The sequence below is a fragment of the Pinus tabuliformis genome, chromosome 9 (genome assembly GCF_031772625.1).
Source record: "Pinus tabuliformis cultivar Carrire ecotype Pingquan chromosome 9, CPIR1, whole genome shotgun sequence".
NCBI lineage: Eukaryota > Viridiplantae > Streptophyta > Pinopsida > Pinales > Pinaceae > Pinus > Pinus tabuliformis.
The window spans coordinates 42,410,775-42,436,003 of NC_142307.1; positions in this window are offsets into that span (position 1 = coordinate 42,410,775).

Genomic DNA, 25,229 nt, shown 5'->3' on the forward strand with positions numbered 1-25,229 from the left:
GGAACAATGTAATCCATTGGCATGACGACTTCCTTGCCATAGACTAACTGGAAAGGGGTCTGGCCCATCAGCTTCTTGTACATTGTTCGGTATGCCCATAGCACAATAGATATGTGCAAATCCAAATCGTTTCGCTGCGCATTACATACCTTGGTCAACATTGTCTCCAAATTTTTGTTAAATGCTTCAATGGTCCCATTTGCTTGCGGATGATATGGCGTACTCTGTTGATGATATATCTAAAATTCCTTAGTGAGCATGTTGATAGTCTCATTCAGAAAATGCGTTTCGCAGTCACCCATTAGAATTTTTGGACATCCAAATTGCATTAACACATTCTCAAACAAGAATTTCGTAGCCGTGGCGGCCGTATAATCTTTAACCGGCTGTGCTTCCACCCATCAGCTCAAGTATTCTATCGCCGTGATGATATAGCATGCCCCCGTATTTCTTGGAGGTGTGATAGGCCCCACAAAATCGATCGCCCATTTTTCAAACGGTTGCAGCGTCATCTATGGCTTGAGCGGCATTTCATCCCTCCGTGATGGTTTCCCAATCCATTGACTTACGTCGCAAGCCCGACAGTACGCTTTCGAGTCTTGATGTAGAGTTGGCCACCATATTCCGGTGAGGAGAATATTTTGTGTTGTGGTGCGGCCCACATAATGTCCTCCTACAAACCCCCCATGTGCTTTGGATAGGATCTATCATTGCTTGAATTGTTGGAAATAATACTGAGGGGGGGGGGGAATCAGTATTATCAAGTCAAATATTCCTTTTTCAAAACCAGATAATATACACTACTTTAGTTAATTAAACCCACGTATATACGCAATTATGTAGAAGGAAACCCGCGTATACAATGCAAACTTATAATTTACTTTATCTTCTTGATGTTGATTGTTAATCTGTGTTTCAGAATCAAATTACCAGTAGCCAGAAACAGTAAAACAGAGTAGAAGACAATCACACACAAGAACACAAATATAAGGTGGAAACCCAATGTGGGTGAAAACCACCTGCTGCAATTCATCTCTATCTTCTTTTAATTACAAACTTCTTTTTACAATGTATTGGTGCAGTCCTTTACCAGTACGCAGGCTGCAACCTGCAGAGAGCTACAACCCTCTCTCGTTCTCCAGCTTCTCCTGGAAGGGAGCTGCAACCCCCTTAGCTCTTGCATTGGCCAAGATACTAGTACGTAGGTGCTGGCCTACAGGAGGCTATAACCTTCTCTTTCTTCCAAGGACCACGTTTCATAAATTTTCAGACTAGATCCATGAACATCAATCAAGAATTTATGCTTCAATCAATCACCTTTTCACCAATCAAAACTGAATAAAAAATAGACACTTCTCTGACAGCTGTACCCAGAACACAGTAACTGTAACCATAAACTAATTATGAACCCAGAATACTGTAGCAATAAATAAAAGCATCTAGAACATAAATCAAGAGATGTATGCTACTTCACTCTTCATAAACCTGCTTGTATACGCTTCTGTGTCAAAGCCAACCTGCGTATACGCTTCTTTCCCTTACAAAAACCACGTGTATATGTGCCTTCACTTCACTGAACCTGTGTATAGATCTATAAAGGATAATTCAATCTTTCAAATGTTCAGAAAGTAATTAACACAGATTTATAGATCAAACCTGCGCCACATATAACAGATCAAAATCATACAAAGATACTATCATTCGAGCCTTAAGATTATGACCCATCAATAGAACTTATCCTTCTTTGTGCGCTAAGGTTCCTCCTTCATTCAGATCCAGATCTGCACCATAACCCTAATCACCAATATATCAGATCTAGCACTTATTAGATATTCAATTAATTCAGATGTATTTTGCCAAATGATCTCGTTCCTCTTTTATAGTCTTAGGCCTTTCACAATACCACGGTCCAAAACCATAATAACATAATACCATGGACCCAATACTTGGGATCAACACTTTTGACGAGATACCATGGTCCAAAACCATAGGTTCAAGTACCAAGGACTAACTACCACAGACCAAAGGTAAGTTTTCCAACATATACGCGCTTTACCTTGCGTGAAAGTGCGTGTATATGCATACGCGCCTTTGTAACGTCTAACCCGTGTGTATACGCATCTTTGTCTAGATGAACCTCCATATATGTCTTTTCCTTCATTCTGAAAGCCTGAACTGAGATCTGTTACCAAAGAGAGTTGCCATCAAGGACAAAACCTGTGCCATAGCTCCAAACCTGTGCCATAATGCCAACAATCTCTCCCTTTGGACTTGATGGCAAGGTCTGCATCATCTAAAGGAGTTGAGTGCAACAAGATGCAACAACCACATATTCCGCTTCAGCTGTAGATAAAGCAATCGAACTTTGTTTCTTGCTGAACCAAGATACTAATCTGGAACCCATAAAGAATGCACCACCACTTGTGCTCTTCCTGTCATCCACGCTTCCGGCCCAATTTGCATCTGTATAAGCATGAAGTGTGAGATCTGTATCTCTAGGATACCATAAGCCATAGTTTTGAGTTCCTTGAAGGTACTTGAAGATTCTCTTAACTGCCTAAAGATGAGTTTCCTTAGGATTTGCTTGAAATCTTCCAACTATTCCCACTGCATGCATGATGTCTGGTTGGGTACTTGTGAAATAAAGTAGACTTCCAATCATGGATCTATAGGTTGGTTGATGCACTGCTGCTGATTCATCATTTTCACTGAGGATGCATCCGATAACCATAGGGGTACATACTGGTTTTGAATCTTCCATGCCATACTTCTTCAAAATCTGCTTGAGGTACTTGGTTTGAGACAAAAAGATACCGCCTTCATGTTGTTGGATTTGTAGACCAAGAAAATATGTCAGCTCTCCAAGTAATGACATTTCAAATTCTTTCTGCATCACCAAGGCAAAGTTTTGACTCATAGTTTCTTCATTGCTGCCAAAGATAATGTCATCTACATACACAACAAGTATTAGCAATTTTTCATTTTCAATTTTTATATAAAGATTGCTATCTGCTGATCCCTTTGAAAAAACTTGTTGATGAAGATATTTGTCCAAATGATAGTACCAAGCCCTTGGAGCTTGTTTAAGACCATAAAGAGCCTTTTTTAGTCTGCATACAAGATTTGGATCATTCCCAAGAATGAAACCATCTGGTTGCTCAATGTACACCTCTTCTTCTAAGTCTCCATTCAGAAAGGCTGATTTCACGTCCATTTGAAATACCTTGAACTTTTGAAAGCTTGAGAGAGCAAGGAACATTCGGATGGCCTCAAGTCTAGCAATGGGAGCAAAAGTTTCTTCAAAGTTTATTCCTTCTTGTTGAGCATACCCTTTACAAACAAGTCTGGCCTTGTTTCTAATCACTTCCCCATTTTCATTCAACTTGTTTTTAAAGATCCATTTTGTCCCTATGACATTCTTATCTTTTGGTCTAGGAACCAACTCCCAAGTGTTATTCTTTTCGATCTGCTCAAGTTCTTCATCCATTGCCTTGACCCAACATTCATCTTTTCATGCCTCTTTTACATTTTGTTGTTCAGTGGAGGAGAGAAATGCCAAATAGCTTGAGGCTTCTGCAATTGTTCTTCTTGTTTGTATACCTGCCTCTTTCTGCCCCAAAATTCTAGATTCTGGATGACTCTTCTGAACGTACCTGGATGGAGTCTTCTCTTCTATCCTTATATGTTCCTCTGGTGCCTCTTAAGGTTCTTCTTCATCATCAGTCTGATTTGAAAGATGGTCTTCATCATCTTCGATATTTTCATAATTTACTTGCCTAGGAATGTTTCCTTCTTCATCAACCACTACATCAATGCTGTCAACTATTCTTCCAAGTCTTTTGTTGTAACACTTATATGATTTACTATGAGGAGAATAACCAAGGAGAATGCCTTCATCTGCTCTAGGTTCAAACTTGCCAAGATGTTCATCATTATTCTTAATATAGCATTTGCTCCCAAAGAATTTAAAATGTTTTACCGAAGGAGTCTCACCATACCAGAGCTCATGAGGAGTTTGAGTGCTGTTAACCTGGACATTTGTTTTGTTGAGAATAACAACCGCAACAAATGCAGCTTCACCCCAGAAGGTTGCGAGAGTCCCAGACTCATCGAGCATAGCGCGAGCCATTTGTTGAACTGTTCTGTTCATCCTTTCCACTACATTTTGCTGAGGAGTCCTAGCTGTAGAGAATTCCCTTCTTATTCCAAGTTCTTCACAAAAATCGAAAAATTCATTTGAGGTAAATTCCCCACCTCTATCAGACCTGAGGCACTTAATTTTGTGATCTGATTCATTTTCAACCAAGGCTTTGAAAGATTTGAATTTTTCGAAGGCTTCGTCTTTGTGCTTCATAAGTCCTATCCAAACCATCCTGGAGAAGTCGTCAATGAATAATATAAAGTATTCTTCTCCCCTAGGTGACCTTTTCCTAGATGGGCCACACACATCTGTATGGACTAGTTCAAGAGGCCTGCTAGCTGATCCTTCCTTCTTAGGGAAGTTAGTTCTGGTTTTCTTACCAAACTGACATGATTTGCATATTGTATTGTCTGGAATTCTGATGTCTGGAAGACCACGAACTGCCTGGTATTTGCATGCTTTCCTTATCTGTGAGAAGCTTAGATGCCCCAACCTCCGATGCCATAACCAGTGTTCATCATTTTTGCTCAAATAGCATTGTTGTTGTCCTTCCTCAAATGTGTATAAATTATTTGGATTTCTTATGCCATTGATCACTGTTTTTCCTGTATCAAGATCACGAACACTACATCCATTTGATCGAAATATTACCTCAGTTCCTTGATCGCACATCTGACTGACACTCAGTAGATTATGCTTCATGCCATCAACATACAAAACATTTCCAGCCTTGACTTTTCCTTTCAACTGAACAGTGCCTTTTCCTCTTAGGACTGTGTTGAAGCCCCGAAAATCGGGTCGATAACAAGGGGGATACCCACCCGGTCTGGACCTTGGTTGGCAGCTCCTTATCCATTTGGTATAGCGGGTCCGATTGGGGATAATGGGACCAATTTCCCAATCTAAGGGTGTGTGTGTGTGTAGAGTTGGATGATGCTGATCTAAGAGTACTTAAAGCTAATTTAATTCAAACTTCTAAACTAACTCTATGCTATTGTAATCTAATGAGAAACAACACATCTAATCTACGCTAACCCGGGGTGAATTTCTTCTATTATGCGATCTAAAGAGATTTCAAACAATAACTGGTAATAAAGATCATTCAACTATCATAAGAATAGAAATCAATTAAGATAAACCACTTTGCATAAAAAGTTAGGCAAAATAGTTGTGAACAGCATATCGCATAATAAGTTATTCATATATCAGACATAAATAAATGGCTCCACCGTACAAAAGTGCCAAATGGTAACTCATACATTCATGCAGTAACATATAAACAACTAAAAACTGTATATCACTTTAAGAATATAAGCAGAAATGGCCAAGAGATAAAAGTACCATTTATGACTAATCCTACCCATAAGCCTCAAGCAAAAACGATTTATCTCTACTTGTTCTAACATCTACTAAGAGTACAAAAGTGCAACATTATAGCAGACATTAAAATGCAAACATTAATAAATCTCGATCCATCCATTCATCAAAACCTCCTCTGAGGGTGCAGAAGTGCACGTTCTGAGGACAAGTTTTTGACAAATTTCTGGACCTTTCTCCAAATGCAATGCGAAGGGTTAAAATACTACTTCCTAATTCTAATAATAGTGTTTTTACAAAATTTAGGATGCGGTTTTCAAATGACCGTCGTTTTTCTAATCTAATTTAAAAGAAAAAAGAACATTCTAAAATAAGGCTACTTCTGAACTTGGTCCTTAAAGCTGCAAGTGTTCATCATGGGCTTGAGGAGAGTCGGCTGGCTGACTTCTGCGCTGAGATGAGTTGCGAAAACAGAATCTATGAGAGCTGGCACTACTTTTTCGGCCACGTTTATGATTCATTTGACAGTCATCCATTGACTATGCTGCTTGACCAAGTATGCCCAGTAATACTCCCAATTCAACCTGTTTAATGCTTGGATCGCTTTTCCCTTTTCCTGTGCCTTCTGCTTCCATTCTGCTTCTAGTTGTAGCTTATTTGGTAGGTACCCCGGGGTAGTCTCTTCGATTAAATTGGCCTTGTGTAAATTCTCATTTACACAGTCGATAAGAATGCTTGCTTGTGTGGCCGCTGTCTCCGCTGCTTGTTCCGCCTGCCTGATTTGATCGTCCCATTTATTAAAGAGCAATTCTTTATGATTTTCGTTTATTCTGGGTGCATTTGCTCTTTTCCCTTCATCTTCATTCTACCAAGCTAAGTATTCCATCACTTGTCTGTCACTTTGATCATAGTCACTCCGCAAGTCTACCACTTGATTGGTGATTTTATCGCTCAGCTCGCAATAGTGACTCCACTGTGATATTTTACGTCCCAACTCTTCCTGTTGCTGCAGTAGTTGCTCATTTAAGCCAATAGATTCTGAAATAAATTCCGTAAGCTTAGGTTCATCTTTATGCATTTCTTGTAAAATTTGCAATTGCTTTCCTTTCTCGTCGAGACTTCTTTGATAGCCTATCTGCATCTGCTGAAAGTCTTCCTGCAGCTTCTCGAGCTGTTTGGAAGCTTCAATATTAGCATTGGCTTGTTGCAACTATCGTTGTAGTAGCTTTATTTGATCTTCTTGTTCTTTCAACAGTTGCTGAACTTCCGATGCCTTGTCAATAGTTGCAGAAGCATATGCTCCAGCGATCTGAGACAACTTAGTGAGATTTTCAGTTGGGTTATTATTGGGGTCTTTCCATAAGACGTCCAAATGTTCAGCATCTTGTGACAGTGTATTTTCTAGTTTTCTCTTCTTCCTCTGTCTCCTTACAACTGCTTTATGTTGGGGACTATAGAATACGTCCAGTGGGGGAATTTATTCTACATTAAGTAAAAGCTCAGAAGGTGGAGCGATGGGATGCTCCATTTCTGTGACACTGCTGACTATGATCGAAACCACTTCTTGCACTACCTGTGTATTTTTCACAGGTGTTCTTGGGGTTTTCCCTTCAAGATTGATCAACTCATTGAAGGTTTCCCATTCTTTGTCCAGTTCTGTTGTGACGAGTGGCGCTTCAATGACAGGAGGGGGGACATCTCTTGGAGGGGAGGCGATAACTTGCTGTTGCGACATTGCACTTGACTGAGCTGTATCTTTAGCCATTTCTTCGTTTTTTCCTTGGTCGCTTCCAGACCCTTTAGAATGTTCAGGCACTCCTTGAGCGGTGTTAGATTTAGATCTAGAAGTGCTAGAGTTTCCGCTGAGGCTAACGCTTGGAGTTGGTTCTCTGGCAGGCAGTCGCAACTTCTCTAGAGGAACACTGGCCAACCCTCTTTCCCTGTATAACATGAATCTTTGGAGGTCATCTGGAGACAAATTCGACCGAGCTTCCCGCAAAATTTCCTAGCATGAGCTTCTACTTTGAAACAAATCATCAAACAAATCTTTCTTTCCAACGAATACTTTTATTTTGATGTTCGTAGTGAAATCTTGGGCAACATCATTTGGGTCAAATGGCCTTGCTGGGAATTTAAATAATTGTAGACACCTCACATTCTCCACTTTGGTGAAAGCGTGTCCTACATCGAACAATGAAAAGGCCCCACAAGCTACAGGAAGCTGAGGCCATATGGCCTTCTTTTTGTCTTTTAAGTCTTTGGTCAGGCCGCCTTCTGAACAGGTTTGATAAGCAATTTCCCTAGCCAAAATTTTATCGGGGATATACAGAGGCAAGACATGAGGAGGTACAGTGCTTCCAAACACTCTAATATAGGTGAACCATTCTTCCCCGAACCATCTTGCAATGGGGATGATGTCTATATGTGCCTCGGGTGAGCACCTCGGAGGGTCTTCATCATACATCATTCTATACAAGGGTAAGATAAGCCCGTGACAAATCTGGTAGAAGTGTGGGACGAACTGAGAATCCCATAACACCTTATGATAAACATGGATAGGTAATGGGTCCTGGGTAGTCCATTTCCACCCCATAATGGGAAATTTAGACACATAACAAATAGAATCCATAACATAAGCAGACAGATAAAAATGAGGATAGATCCTTTGAGACAAGGATCTTTTAGACCGGTAATTGATAATAGCCGTGTATAGATTATCAGAAAAGATCTTAGCCCAATCCATAATATCAGCATTTGTGGCAGCATCTATTAATGGTAGCCATTCAGACGAAAAATTATTGATATCCGGCATCCCAAACAATCTACAAAGCATGGCCGTAGCAAAATAATACGGAGAGGTGAGGGAGCCAGTGCTGTACATACCGTTTTTATCTTTTTTGAGCGGCTCCTCTTTTCTGGACCAATCTTTGGTGGTCTCTGCTAGGCTTGGGTTTTCTACCGCAAATTTCTCAACGAATTGTGCATTGTAAGTAGCCTGCGGTTCAGGAAGATGATACATAAGCTTTAAATCTTGCGCCGCGAATGATCCGATGAGCCCATGTCCTTGAACCTTGAATTGTCTGTTGTTCATCTCTACATTGTCAATTATCCACTTGATCATATCCGTATATGGTAGATTTTTGGGCCTTGCTGCTATCCGGTGAAGAAATGAACATGCTAGCTCCTTTAAGGACGCCTCGGAAGAGCGTTGTGAGCCTGCGACAGCATCAACCTTCATTATTCTAGGATTTTCTTCTTCAAGCAGCCTGTACATGCTTTCCCATGTCGATATCCCTGCGTCTCTGTTATAGGCTATGTCTGTATACAAAGGCGCCATCTCCTTTGTCTTTTCCTTCGCCTCAGAGCCTTGAGCTTTATTTTTCTTTCCCATTTCTTCCTGCGTTTGGCTTTGAATCGTCTTAGCTTTTTGTTCCTGCAGATTACGAGTGAAATGGAAATGACTGATCAAGAAAGGTGATGGGAGAGTTTTAAATGAAACAGATATATCAAATATGCCACCTTACGTGAAGTAATCCTTTACAAAAGCACGCGTCCTCATTTCATTTAATAGCTGACAACTAATTCATTTACTATCATTAAAAACGCATGATCTTGAGTCAGATTATGGTAAGTGGCTTTTCTTTGAATAGCGTGCCCGAAGGATTCGTGATGAAGTGATTTATGATTTGCTTACGTAACATCGCAGATCGCGCCATCGCAAATCGCACCATCGCAGATCGCGCGAACATAATATCGCAGCGATCGCAACATCGCAGGTCGCAGAAGTTTAATGTTTGCCGAATCTTGCCAGCTCATTTCTGCGATATGCGATCTTGCGATCGGCGTTATCGCAGATCGACAAATCTTGAAGTTTTTCCTTATGAGGATTACTTTATTGTGATGAGATATTATGCTTAACACGAGAGTCTTGCGCATACCAATATTATAGAGAAATGGAGGCATTTCCTATCTTTTTTGCAGCGCGGCTTTAAAGATATTTCCCTTATCATAGACTTAGGTTAAAAAATATTCAAAGGATCTTTCTAAGCTTACGATGGTAACCTTATTTTGAAGAAAGGAAACTCTTACTTTTTTCCTAAAATTTAACTAAGGGTCCCCAATCATTTAGTATTTTGTACAACACTTAAATGAACAAGGGGGCGGGTGTTGCTGGCCACAACAGTTGGCGATTCACTTGGGAGAACCAGTTATCTCTGATCTTCTATTGATGTTTTCAAACTTCCTATTTTTTTTTTTTTCTCAGAGAACTTAAACTTTATTATAAAAAGATAAAACATATTATACTTCAAACTGTCAATGATATTTCGTTTCAACCTCTTTCTATTTTAATTACTAGTATCCTCAGCTTGTCCTTGCATTTACATCATCCATTACTTGGTCTTGTAAAACATAAAATAAAGTTTCCCCTGTGTAGCAGCCTTTTAAATATGCTCCTTTATCGCAGGTAGAGCCTCTGCTGCCAGCAGGCGTCCATAGCCTCAATAGGGTTACCTATTACCCGGTAATGATCCTTTATCTTGCTTAAGGCTATTTACAACTTTTCAGAGAAAAACCCATTTTGACAATTTTTTCCTTTTTATTCTCTAAAGAACAATGTCTTGGTTTGGTGGCCAAATTATGACACAGTCATTCACTAGATTTACACTTTTGCTGAACAAGCTGGCTCATGATGAGACCCCTTGTCTTTTGATTGCAACAATCTTGAGTCGTTGCCTTGTTTTGGTGGACAGTATTGGCAAAGTCAGCAAGTTATAATATCTGTGATCATGATAAGCTGGCTCGTGATGAGACCTCTTATTCTTTGAGATATAGTGTTTTTTCGGATTGTTCCTCTGAATGCTGTGATTTCCTTTAGCAGGGAGGAAGTCAAATTTTCTTTCCTTAAGAAAGTTCTGGACGACAATAATAGAGTTTTTGGAAATGGCTGTTTCTACAGAGAATCTTTATTTTAGTATTGATACCTTTCATTGTACTGACATAAAACAATTTCTTCACTAAGATAGCTTTCTTCAAATTTCTTGGAGTTGAAACTAGTATCATATCTGGGTTAAAGTTCTATTGATAATAAAGATCAAGTTTCCAAAAGATTTGCTGTTCATAGAAGCAGAAGTTCAAAATCTTTGATAGAGAAAAGGTGTCTTTAGTAAACGTCAAATTCTTGTTAACCATGGCAAATTTTATTACGGAGAAAAATATCTAACGAAATGAGAGGTAGACATTCCCTAGGGTTATGTACAGAATAGGGATAATCTCTTCTCTTATTTTGCCTACCAACTATTAAAAGTAAACCTAATAACCTAGCTAAATTACTCCTACTCCTATTCTAACTATATACAGAAAATTAACTAGGTGAAATGATATTTCCAGTGGAACCATCTCTTCATTTTTATTCCTATACGTATGTAACTTTCAAACATCAGTGTTAAGAACAAAATTTTTCTTGGACTATTAATGTTGGATGTGGAATAAGAATGTGTAACTTCAGTTGGAATTCTGTCTGAAATCTCTTTCCCATGAAAACTTCTTTCCAACTGGGTACCTATTGGATCATAAAAATCAGGATGAATTTCTGTTATGGATTGATGATCTCGTAATAGGAAAGATGACAAGCCAGGTTGCGAATATGATTTTTTAGTTTTAATGGCCTGTAACCTACTGTGGGTTGAAGTTGAGCTTTTAGCAATTTCTTGTAAAAGGAAAATTTCCATATATGAATCACTAAATAAATCAATGAAGAATAGATGGAATTTTCTGGAAAGAGATTTATCAATTGGCGCGAATTGCCGACAAGTTTCAAAAGGTACTTTCCTTGGTTGATGGTGTTTTGGATGCCAAAGAAGTTTTTTAAGGAAGTCTGATATTGATTGATCTTGGAATTGAGAAAGTTCTATACTTCCTTGACACAGTTTAGCTTTCCAAAATGGTGGCACATCTTTCGAATGTTATTTGATAAGGTGTTCAACATACCACAGTAATCTATCAAAAGTCTGAAAATTTAAAACACAATCCGATTTTGTACAAAATGAGTGCAAGTGAGAAAGAAAGAAATGATTATCTGTACAAATAGTGTTACAGCACAACTGGGATTGACTTGGAATATCTTGTTTTTCACAAGAACTGGCCAGAATTATGGGATCCGAGCAATTTCGAATCCTGTCTTGTGAATCAGAAGACAAGTTATGATTGTGAACAGGCATGGAGGTTTCCTCATGATATGAATCATAGATCGGGGTATTGTCTTGGATAGTAAAATCATGCAAATGATCTTTTACTTTGAAATGAGGATTGACTGATATGATTTCTGCATTAGAATATCTCTCATTATCTAAGCTTTATTGAGTTACTTGGGATAAATCAACAACATCATCGTTGTCAAAGTAGCTATCATAAATGATTTTACAGGTTTCCCTAGATTTCTCTTTTTCGTCATATATTTTCAGACAAGGAAGGTCAAGTGGTTCTTGTCTGAAAATGATCAAAGGATGTTCTATAGCTGTCCTTTTATCTTGAAAACCTAATGATGACTCATTTGAATAATCCTCTGTACTTTTTGAGATATCATTAATATTGAGAGGGGAAAATTATCATCACTAAAAACATTAGGATAAAGAGAAAAATGCGATTCTGGAACAATGCATTTGAAAATATCATCATGGAAAAATCTTTGTTTATCAGATTCATCATAGACATCGGGCTTTAGATCATACCTTTGTGTACTGATACTTTTTGAAAGGGAAATAGTTTGCTGTTCTAACCTTGGCATCTGCATTTGTTGGTTTGCAACGATATTATCTGACCTTGTATCGAAGTCATCTCCTAGTTCCAAGGCAGGCTTTCCTCCAGCATTCTCGCTTTTGTCTTCTTGCATTAGAGCATGCATGTCTCCTAGGCTTTGGGAACTTTCTTCATCATGGGTGATTTGTATATTCAAATTGGAATCCTCATTCACATTAGAAGAAAATGAGACAAAGCTTGAACTAATTTCTACTTGATCAGACATAGGAGGCAGGGAATACTTAGCATAATCCGAAAATTCTTCATCCATGAGTTCACTTTCAAGATCATACTTTAGACAATTAAGATGAAATTGCATATTAAAATCCCTAATAGATTCATCTTGTTTCCGTAGATAATCAATTTCATCATATACCTGGTCATAGTCATAACAATCAAATTCAAAAATGAAAATCTTGACGAATTGGTCCCAGCTGTGAATTGATGCAACTGGGAGGGTTTTGCACCATTTTCTAGCTTCCGCCGTGAATGTAAGAGTAAAAATTCTGCATAAAACGCCTTCATCAATTCTTTGAATATCCGAACTTGAAACTCTTGGAATAAATTGAACAGCATGATTAAAAGCAGAAGAATTATTCTTACCGTTAAATTTTACCTGAGACAAGAGTCTTACCACTTTAGGTGGAGTGTTGGAAGAGGTAGGAACATGGATGCAACTCCAAATGGGAAGTTTGTGAGCAGCCATCCTGATTTAGATGTTACAATTGAAAATCATTCCAACAGACACTATGTTCAGGCCCCTCCTTCTAGCGCCAAATATGTTGAGGCCCCGAAATCGGGTCGACAACAAGGGGGATACCCACCCGGTCCGGACCTTGGTTGACAGCTCCTTATCCGTTTGGTATAGTGGGTCCGACTGGGGATAATGGGACCAGTTTCCCAATCTAAGGGTGTGTGTGTGTGTAGAGTTGGATGATGCTGATCTAAGAGTACTTAAAGCTAATTTAATTCAAACTTCTAAACTAACTCTATGCTATTGTAATCTAATGAGAAACAACACATTTAATCTATGCTAACCCGGGGTGAATTTCTTCTATTATGCGATCTAAAGAGATTTCAAACAATAACTGGTAATAAAGATAATTCAGCTATCATAAGAATAGAAATCAATTAAGATAAACCACTTTGCATAAAAAGTTAGGCAAAACAGTTGTGAACAGCATATCGCATAATAAGTTATTCATATATCAGACATAAATAAATGGCTCCACCATACAAAAGTGCCAAATGGTAACTCATACATTCATGCAGTAACATATAAACAACTAAAAACTGTATATCACTTTAAGAATATAAGCAGAAATGGCCAAGAGATAAAAGTACCATTTATGACTAATCCTACCCATAAGCCTCAAGCAAAAACGATTTATCTCTACTTGTTCTAACATCTACTAAGAGTACAAAAGTGCAACATCAGTAGCAGACATTAAAATGCAAACATTAATAAATCTCGATCCATCCATTCATCAAAACCTCCTCTGAGGGTGCAGAAGTGCATGTTCTGAGGACAAGTTTTTGACAAATTTCTGGACCTTTCTCCAAATGCAATGAGAAGGGTTAAAATACTACTTCCTAATTCTAATAATAGTGTTTTTACAAAATTTAGGATGCGGTTTTCAAATGACCGTCCTTTTTCTAATCTAATTTAAAAGAAAAAAGAACATTCTAAAATAAGGCTACTTCTGAACTTGGTCCTTAAAGCTGCAAGTGTTCATCATGGGCTTGAGGAGAGTTAGCTGGCTGACTTCTGCGCTGAGCTGGGCTGCGAAAACAGAATCTATGAGAGCTGGCACTACTTTTTCGGCCATGTTTATGATGCATTTCACAGTCATCCATTGACTATGCAGCTTGACTAAGTATGCCCAGTAATACTCCCAATTCAACTTGTTTAATGCTTGGATCGCTTTTCCCTTTTCCTGTGCCTTTGCTTCCATTCTGCTTCCAGTCGTAACTTATTTGGTAGGTACCCCGGGGTAGTCTCTTCGATTAAATTGGCCCTGTATAAATTCTCATTTACACAGTCGATAAGAATGCTTGCTTGTGTGGCCGCTGTCTCCGCTGCTTGTTCCGCCTGCGTGATTTGATCGTCCCATTTATTAAAGAGCAATTCTTTATGATTTTCGTTTATTCTGGGTGCATTTGCTCTTTTCCCTTCATCTTCATTCTGCCAAGCTAAGTATTCCGTCACTCGTCTGTCACTCTGATCATAGTCACTCCGCAAGTCTACCACTTGATTAGTGATTTTATCGCTTAGCTCGCAATAGTGACTCCGCTGTGATATTTTACGTCCCAAATCTTTCTGTTGCTGCAGTAGTTGCTCATTTAAGCTAATAGATTCTGAAATAAATTCCGCAAGCTTAGGCTCATCTTTATGCATTTCTTGTAAAATTTGCAATTGCTTTCCTTTCTTGTCGAGACTTCTTTGATAGCCTATCTGCATCTGCTGAAAGTCTTCCTGCAGCTTCTCGAGCTGTTTGGAAGCTTCAATATTAGCATTGGCTTGTTGCAACTGTCGTTGTAGTAGCTGTATTTGATCTTCTTGTTTTTCAACAGTTGCTGAACTTCCGATGCCTTGTCAATAGTTGCAGAAGCATATGATCCTGCGATCTGAGACAACTTAGTGAGATTTTCAGTTGGGTTATTATTGGGGTCTTTCCATAAGACGTCCAAATGTTTAGCATCTTGTGACATTGTATTTTCTAGTTTTCTCTTCTTCCTCTGTCTCCTTACAACTGCTTTATGTTGGGGACTATAGAATACGTCCAGTGGGGGAATTTATTCTACATTAAGTAAAAGCTCAGAAGGTGGAGCAATAGGATGCTCCGTTTCTGTGACACTGCTGACTATGGTCGAAACCACTTCTTGCACTACCTGTGTATTGTTCACAGGTGTTCTTGGGGCTTTCCCTTCAAGATTGATCAACTCATTGAAGGTTTCCCATTCTTTGTCCAGTTCTGTTGTGACGAGTGGCGCTTCAATGACAGGAGGGGGGACATCTCTTGGCGGGGAGGCGATAACTTGTTGTTGCGACATTGCACTTGATTGAGCTGTACCTTTAGCCGTTTCTTCATTTTTTCCTTGGTCTCTTCCAGACCCTTTAGAATGTTCAGGCACTCCTTGAGCGGTGTTAGATTTAGATCTGGAAGTGCTAGAGTTTCCGCTGAGGCTAACGCTTGGAGTTGGTTCTCTGGCAGGCAGTCGCAGCTTTTCTAGAGGAACACTGGCCAGCCTTCCTTCCCTGTATAACATGAATCTTTGAAGGTCATCTGGAGACAACTTCGACCGAGCTTCCTGCAAAATTTCTTGGAGTGAGCTTCTACTCTGAAACAAATCATCAAACAAATCTTTCTTTCCAACGAATACTTTTATTTTGACGTTCGTAGTGAAATCTTGGGCAACATCATTTGCGTCAAATGGCCTTGGTGGGAATTTAAATAATTGTAGACACGTCACATTCTCCACTTCGATGAAAGCGTGTCCTACATCGAACAATGAAAAGGCCCCACAAGCTACAGGAAACTGAGGCCATATGGCCTTCTTTTTGTCTTTTAGGTCTTTGGTGAGGCCGCCTTCTGAACAGGTTTGATAAGCAACTTCCCGAGCCAAAAGTTTATCGGGGATATATAGAGGCAAGACATGAGGAGGTACAGTGCTTCCAAACACTCTAATATAGGTGAACCATTCTTCCCCGAACCATTTTGCGATGGGGATGATGTCTATCTGTGCCTCGGGTGAGCACCTCGGGGGGTCTTCATCATACATCATTCTATACAAGGGTAAGATAAGCCCGTGACAAATCTGGTAGAAGTGTGGGACGAACTGAGAATCCCATAACACCTTATGATAAACATGGATAGGTAATGGGTCCTGGGTAGTCCATTTCCACCCCATAGTGGGAAATTTAGACACATAACAAATAGAATCCATAACATAAGCAGACAGATAAAAAGGAGGATAGATCCTTTGGGACAAGGATCTTTTAGACCGGTAATTGATAATAGTTGTGTATAGATTATCAGAAAAGATCTTAGACCAATCCATAATATCGGCATTTGTGGTAACATCTATTAATGGTAGCCATTCAGACAAAAACTTATTGATATTCGGCATCCCAAACAATCTACAAAGCATGGCCGCAGTGAAACAATATGGAGAGGTGAGGGAGCCAGTGCTGTACATACCATTTTTATCTTTTTTGAGCGGCTCCTATTTTCTGGACCAATCTTTGGTGGTCTCTGCTAGGCTTGGGTTTTCTGCCGCAAATTTCTTAACGAATTGTGTATTGTAAGTCGCCTGCGGTTCAGGAAGATGATACATAAGCTTTAAATATTGCGCCGCGAATGATCCGATGAGCCCATGTCCTTGAACCTTGAATTGTCTGTTGTTCATCTCTTCATTGTCAAGTATCCACTTGGTCATATCCGTATATTGTAGAATTTTGGGCCTTGCTGCTATCCGGTGAAGAAATGAACATGCTAGCTCCTCTAAGGACGCCTCGGAAGAGCATTGTGAGCCCGCGACAGCATCAACCTTCATTATTCTAGGATTTTCTTCTTCAAGCAGCCTGTACATGCTTTCCCATGTCGATATCCCTGCGTCTCTGTTACAGGCTGTGTCTGTATACAAAGGCGCCATCTCCTTTGTCTTTTACTTCGCCTCAGAGCCTTGAGCTTTATTTTTCTTTCCCATTTCATCCTGCATTTGGCTTTGAATCGTCTTAGCTTTTCGTTCCTGCAGATTACGAGTGAAATGGAAATGAATGATCAAGAAAGGTGATGGGAGAGTTTTAGATGCAGCAGATATATCAAATATGCCACCTTATGTGAAGTAATCCTTTACAAAAGCACGCATCCTCATTTCATTTAATAGCTGACAACTAATTCATTTACTATCATTAAAAACGCATGATCTTGAGTCAGATTATGGTAAGTGGATTTTCTTTGAATAGCGTGCCCAAAGGATTCGTGATGAAGTGATTTATGATTTGCTTACGTAACATCGCAGATCGCGCCATCGCAAATCGCACCATCGCAGATCGCGCGAACATAATATCGCAGCGATTGCAACATCGCAGGTCGCAGAAGTTTAATGTTTGCCGAATCTTGCCAGCTCATTTCTGCGATATGCGATCTTGCGATCGACATTATCGCAGATCGAAAAATCTTGAAGTTTTTCCTTATGAGGATTACTTTATTGCGATGCGATATTATGCTTAACACGAGAGTCTTGCGCATACCGATATTATAGAGAAATGGAGGCATTTCCTATCTTTTTTGCAGCGCGGCTTTAAAGATATTTCCCTTATCATAGACTTAGGTTAAAAAATATTCAAAGGACCTTTCTAAGCTTACGATGGTAACCTTATTTTGAAGAAAGGAAACTCTTACTTAGTATTTTGGACAACACTTAAATGAACAAGGGGGGGGGTGTTGCTGGCCACAACAGACTGCAGGGTCATTTCCAAAAGAAACTTTCTTTCCTTTTTTTAAAGCACTATATGACTGAAGTTTTTCTTTATCACCTGTCATATGCTTCGAACATCTACTGTCGATGTACCATTGATTTTCCTGTCCTTCTGCATATAAAGCTATCCCACATCTTTCTGGTTGTGGTTCCTTCATTTTCCATGTTTTGGAATTTGAGGTTTGTTCCTTCTGAGTTGTCTTCTGAAACCTGCTCCTGCATTCAAAATCTTCATGACCGAAGTTATTACAAATAGAACATTCAATTTCACTTTCAAGGGCAGAAAATTTGTTATAGGTCCTTTTCGTGATTCCAGTCATACTTCTTTGTTTTTAAGATTCTCTAGTCATGATTGTCTTATAGGCAACACATTGAGCTGCTTTGTGTCCAAAGTTATGGCAAGAGAAACATTGGCCATTGAAAAAACTCCTGCGATTATCAAATCTATCAACCAACCGATTGTAGCTTCTACTGACATCCATTCTTGAGGCAAATTGGGAAGATTTTACCTATGGCTAGTTGTAGCTTCTGTTTGTCCTTAAGGTGGATTGCCCCCGATTTACCTGGTAGTCTTTGTTTATTCTTGTAAATCGTCCCTATTTTACCTGATGATCTCCATTGGGCTGTTGCTCATTCCTCCTTGCTGCATCAAGATAACTTTTTGAGGTGGATGCTTCTCCACTATATCCCAGACCTATCTTGATTAGTGGAGAACGCTGCACATTGATGATCTCATACAAAGTTTCAGATCCTTTAATAAATTTAAGATTAAGAGCTTTTGTTTTCTCAATCTCTTTTCTAAGACCAAAAATTTCACATTCTAACTTTTCAAGAAGTTTTTCCCTTTCAGCCAGTTGACATTGCAGAGAATCAATAATCACATTTTTCTCTTCTAAACAAATTTTGAGTTTAGAAATCTCTTCATAAAAACCTTCTTCATCTTTAGCATCCATGTAATCATCATCTTCAAAAGCCATTAAAAATTTATAATTATTACCTCATTCACCTTCATCACTATTTGAAAGTCCATCACTATCTTCATGAGTGTAATGTTGGAAATAATACTGAGAGGGGGGGGGGGGGGGTGAATCAATATTATCACTTCAATAAAACTTTTTCATTTCCATATTCAGATTCATATATGCTACTTCCACAACTTCTTATGATTCAGTTAGTTGATCCTTAATGAGTGCATTAGAACATTATCAACCATATTAACAGTAAACAGGTGCAGTAAAATAGAACAAATCATCACACATAAGCCACACACATGAACACCATGATATAAGGTGGAAACCCAATGTGGGAGAAAACCACCTGCTGCAAGTCATCTCAATCTTCTTCTTAATAAGAAAATCCTTTTACAATATTTCTGTTCTGGTGCAGTCTTATACCAGTATGCAGGCTTCTACCTGTAGAGAGCTACAACCCCCATAGTTCTTGTACTAGCCGATCCATTTACTAGTACACAGGCTGCTACCTGCTACAATGCTCCAAAGTTTTCAACTGCTACTGGAAGGGAGCTACCACCCCTGTAGCTCTTGTACTACCTAAGATACTAGTACGTAGGCGCCGACCTACAATCTTCTCTCCTCCGGGTACCACGTTTCATACATTTTCAGACTGGATACACCTGAAGCACAACACATAATCTGAAAGGCCACGTTTCATCCAATTTTCATACTGGACCCATAAATATCATTGAAGCACATAATCAATCAATCTTCTGAATCACCCAATCACCAGATCAATACATATACAAGGATAATATGAGTGTTAGCAACCCGATCTAGTCCATTAGATCCATTACTAGATCTCATCCATCAACACAATCAATCAAACTGAATATGTAGAATACTGACACCATTAAACAATCATCAGAACACATCAACAACCTGAACCACCTGTAACTTTAAACATCATAGCTCAAATGGTATATGCTACTACAATGAACCAAACCTGCGTACATACGTGCTTTCACCAAAGCCAACCCGCGTACAGATCTATAAATATTCAATCATGACTTGCAGCGATTTCAAACTTAAGTTATACCTAGTTCAGATCATTACAAGCGTCAGTATACAGATCTAGAATAAGCATAATCAACTATATATAGATAGTTCATTTCAAACCATTTGATCCCGATCTATCCTTAGATCTTGTTCTCCATCAACCAGTGAGATCCCTCTTTAGCTCAGATCCAGATCTGCACCATAACCCAATCACAGTATTCTAGATCTAGATATTCAATAATTCAGATGATGCTTTGCCAAATGATCTCCTTCCTCTTTTATAGTCTTAGGCCTTTCACAATACCACGGTCCAAAACCATAATAACACAATACCACGGACCCAATACTTGGGATAAAAAATTTTGGATGCAATACCACGGACCAAAACCATAGGATCAAAAACTGTTGGAATAATACCATGAACCAACCATGAAAGTGCGTGAGATCAACACTTTTGGATGCAATACCACGGACCAAAACCATAGGATCAAAAACTGTCGGACTAATACCATGAACCAACCATGAAAGTGCGTGAACTTTTCTCTTGCATGAAGGGAACTTTTCTCTGCATGAAAGTGCATGAACATTTCTCTACATGAAATAAACTCTTCTCTGCATAAAAGTGCGTGAAATTTTCTCTACATGAAATAAACTTTCCTCTGCATAAAAGTGCGTGAACTTTTCTCTACATGAAATAAACTTTTCTCTGCATAAAAGTGTGTGAACTTTTCTCTACATGGAATAAACTTTTCTCTGCATAAAAGTGCGTGAACTTTTCTCTACATGGAATAAACTTTTCTCTGCATAAAATTGCATGAACGTTTCTCTACATGGAATAAACTTTTCTCTGGATAAAAGTGCGTGAACTTTTCTCTACATGAAGGAAACTTTGTTGCACTATAATTTATCAATTGTGTGATTTGCCATCAAGGACAACACTTGTCTCATAATGCCAACAATCTCCCCCTTTGGACTTGTCATACCGAGAATTGTCATCTGATATCTCTTCCGTAGATTCATCTAGATATATATAAGTGAGTTGATCTTCTATGAGTTGTTTGCCATCAAGTACAACACATGCATCATAATGCCAACAATCTCCCCCTTTGGACTTGATGGCAACAATACCAAATCACTCTCCCCCTTTGACATCAAGGGCAAAGGGCGGACCAAGATATTCTCTTCCTTTGCTGTCCATACTCCCTCTGAGTACTTGTTGAAATCTCTAAATGAGCTCCCCCTTTATATATGCCATGGTGCACCAATCTGTCCATGCTGAAATCTCTGCTCTGCTGAAATATGTTGTTCATGCTCCCTTGACTGTAAGCAAGGTCTGCAAAAATATGTTCTACAAGAAGAACATGGCTCTATACATCATAAATGACCTTCCTATCACCAAAGACTCATACATACATCTATCTCCCATCACAATGGTGATATACCAAAATTTTACATATGATAACATAAGAGAATAACATCATTCATCCCAGGCATAGTGGGGAAACCAACATAGGCCGTTACATGACCCGAAGAGATCTCATCAAATGACTACAATAAATAGAGACACACTATTACATCATGAGTCTTGATATGACCTTTACATCGAATGATATACATGACATTTATAACAAAGACCAAACACCTAAATAAGATCATGATAAACATCAGCAACAACACTGTATGATCTGCTCCATAGCATTTGTCAACAGCAACTAGACCAACAACTTGTATTAGTGCATGAATCATCAAGGTATATCTGTATCAACTCATCCTTTTGAATAGAATTCTGTATATACAGAATCATTCACATTCTATCATATGTGAGAAACACCATAGCCATCCAGATCTGCATGAACCAAGTATCATCAATTGGGAATATCTGCATCAATCAACATATGAAACAACCTATCATCATATAGGTAAGAACTCATCATCATCATGTCTCCAACAATGTAACTTTGAATAATCATCCATGTATCCAGCCAACAATCCTCATCCATATATGTGCTAAGAACAATAGGAATCCTGCATCATAACTGTAGTATATGATCTTTATGCATATGACGACAATAGCATATGAGTGACTCATCATCAAGTAAAGAAGATGTGAATTATGTACTGCTCCTTATCCTTATGAAGATCACCATGTAAGCACCATTAGAGAATCAACCACAAATCTGATCTAAATATCAACTACGTAACCCCAAGAATCATCTGAACAACTCATAACCATATCATAGCAAGATGAATCATTTATCCATATAAGCATCATCACCAAGGACTATTAACCATAATGCCAACAATGCATTAAGAGCATATGCCCCCCCTAAAACTGTGCCATCTGTCAGATCTGATCATGCATATTAATAAGAAGTATCAAGACATCAACAATATCAAGTTAGAACCAAAATACTTCTAACCATCATATCCACACATCATTAGCAAAATGCAACCATTAGAGCAAAACTGATCCTTTTCTTGAATCTGTCCCTACTGCCTTTCTTCAAACAATCATATACGTGATTGTGCAGTAACCAATTCGCGTATATATGCAACTTCCCTTTATCAAGCTTGCGTAGGAGATTGAAGTTTTACACTTCCGGCTCCCTCTGTTATGTCTGTATAATGTGTTGTGCCGCCACTTTCTGACTGAACTTCCTTTTTCTTCCATATCTTCAAGTGTGATGATGTTTTCTCCTTTTGGTGTGATGTCCGTGCTTTGTTCCTGCATTCCTTTGCTATATGTCCAAGCTTGTTACATGCATAACATCTTACATGTTTCATATTCCTTTTGTAGCAATCAGCAGCTTTGTGACCAAACATATTGCAAGCAAAGAAATATCCATTAAAGTACCTTGACTGAGATGATCTGTTTGTTTGATGATCTTGAACCCTTCTTCTTCTACATCTGGCTACAACATGTCCAAGGTTATGACATACATAACATTCAACATTATTCATAGGAGGAGTAAAAGATTTTCTTTGAAGAATTTCTTTCCTTGGTTGATGATGAGATTGACCTTTCATCTCTCTTATCTCCTTGTTGATCATTTTAGATTTCTCTTTAGAGTTCCTTGCCTCACCTTGTGAACTAGATTCACCTTCAACAGATTCATGAAAACCAAGACCAGTTTTGATAGCAGGAGATCTTTGACTATTAAGAATATCATCCAAGACTTTAGTACTATCTTGAAAACGTAAGAGCTTATCCTTTTCTTCTAATTTACTTTTCAAGATATTTACCTCAACCTGAAGTTGTTCTTCTTTTTCTAGATATTGCTTCTTCATGTCTTCTTCAGCTTTCCTTTCTTCTTCCAACTGATGCTTTAGATTGAGAATCTCCTTTTCTTGTTCTTCATTCAGATCCTGTTGCATTTGACGAATTCTGAAGGTACATTCTAGCTGAGATTTTAAGCTGATAACTTCGTTTCCCTGTTTTTCAATATCTTGGACTAGATCTTTATTCTGCTTCTTTGATTCTTCAAGATCTTCCTTTAGAGAGCGGATCGTGGCTTCAAGACTTTCATAGTAACTGGATCTATCTCTGAGTTTCTTGATGGTTGTGTTCTTTTCATTGACTTCATTTCTTAGAGATGTTGCTTCAACCTGCAACTTTTGATATTTCTCCTTGAATAACTCTTGTTGAGCCTTTTGTCTAGTAACAGCTTCTTTGAGGGCACCACTCTTTATGTTCAGAAGTCTTTCTTGTTCACTAATTTTGTTTGTCAGCCTGTTAAATTCTGCTTCTATTTGATATCCTTCTTCCTCACCCATAAGAGCACATTTAGTTGTTTCGTTATCACTTCCATCTTTTCCAAATGGATAGATAGCTGGAACATCAGAGGATAGAAAATTCATACCTGATAGTTCATCTTCATTCTGAAATGATTCCGAATCTGAATCTGAATCTGAAGAGCTTCTTATACCTAATCCCCAATTGATTCTCCCACTGTCATAGTTCTTCTGAGATGTCTTCTTCTTATGAGCTTTCTTCTTAAGCTTCTTTCCCATTGTTCCACGGATCTCCTTCAAGCGATCAAGCTTCTACCAAAGGACCTGCTCTGATACCAATTGTTGGAAATAATACTGAGAGGGGGGGGGGGGTGAATCAGTATTATCACATCAATAAAACTTTTTCATTTCCATATTCAGATTCATATATGCTACTTCCACAACTTCTTATGATTCAGTTAGTTGATCCTTAATGAGTGCATTAGAACATTATCAACCATATTAACAGTAAACAGGTGCAGTAAAATAGAACAAATCATCACACATAAGCCACACACATGAACACCATGATATAAGGTGGAAACCCAATGTGGGAGAAAACCACCTGCTGCAAGTCATCTCAATCTTCTTCTTAATAAGAAAATCCTTTTACAATATTTCTGTACTGGTGCAGTCTTATACCAGTATGTAGGCTTCTACTTGCAGAGAGCTACAACCCCCATAGTTCTTGTACTAGCCGATCCATTTACTAGTATGCAGGCTGCTACCTGCTACAATGCTCCAAAGTTTTCAACTGCTACTGGAAGGGAGCTACCACCCCCGTAGCTCTTGTACTAGCTAAGATACTAGTACGTAGGCGCTGGCCTACAATCTTCTCTCCTCCGGGTACCACGTTTCATACATTTTCAGACTGGATACACCTGAAGCACAACACATAATCTGAAAGGCCACGTTTCATCCAATTTTCATACTGGACCCATAAATATCATTGAAGCACATAATCAATCAATATTCTGAATCACCCAATCACCAGATCAATACATATACAAGGATAATATGAGTGTTAGCAACCCAATCTAGTCCATTAGATCCATTACTAGATCTCATCCATCAACACAATCAATCAAACTGAATATGTAGAATACTGACACCATTAAACAGTCATCAGAACACATCAACAACCTGAACCACCTGTAACTTTAAACATCATAGCTCAAATGGTATATGCTACTACAATGAACCAAACCTGCGTACATACGTGCTTTCACCAAAGCCAACCCGCGTACAGATCTATAAATATTCAATCATGACTTGCAGCGATTTCAAACTTAAGTTATACCTAGTTCAGATCATTACAAGCGTCAGTATACAGATCTAGAATAAGCATAATCAACTATATAGAGATAGTTCATTTCAAACCATTTGATCCCGATCTATCCTTAGATCTTGTTCTCCATCAACCGGTGAGATCCCTCTTTAGCTCAGATCCAGATCTGCACCATAACCCAATCACAGTATTCTAGATCTAGATATTCAATAATTCAGATGATGCTTTGCCAAATGATCTCCTTCCTCTTTTATAGTCTTAGGCCTTTCACAATACCACGGTCCAAAACCATAATAACACAATACCATAGACCCAATACTTGGGATCAACAATTTTGGATGCAATACCACGGACCAAAACCATAGGAACAAAAACTGTCGGAATAATACCATGAACCAACCATGAAAGTGCGTGAGATCAA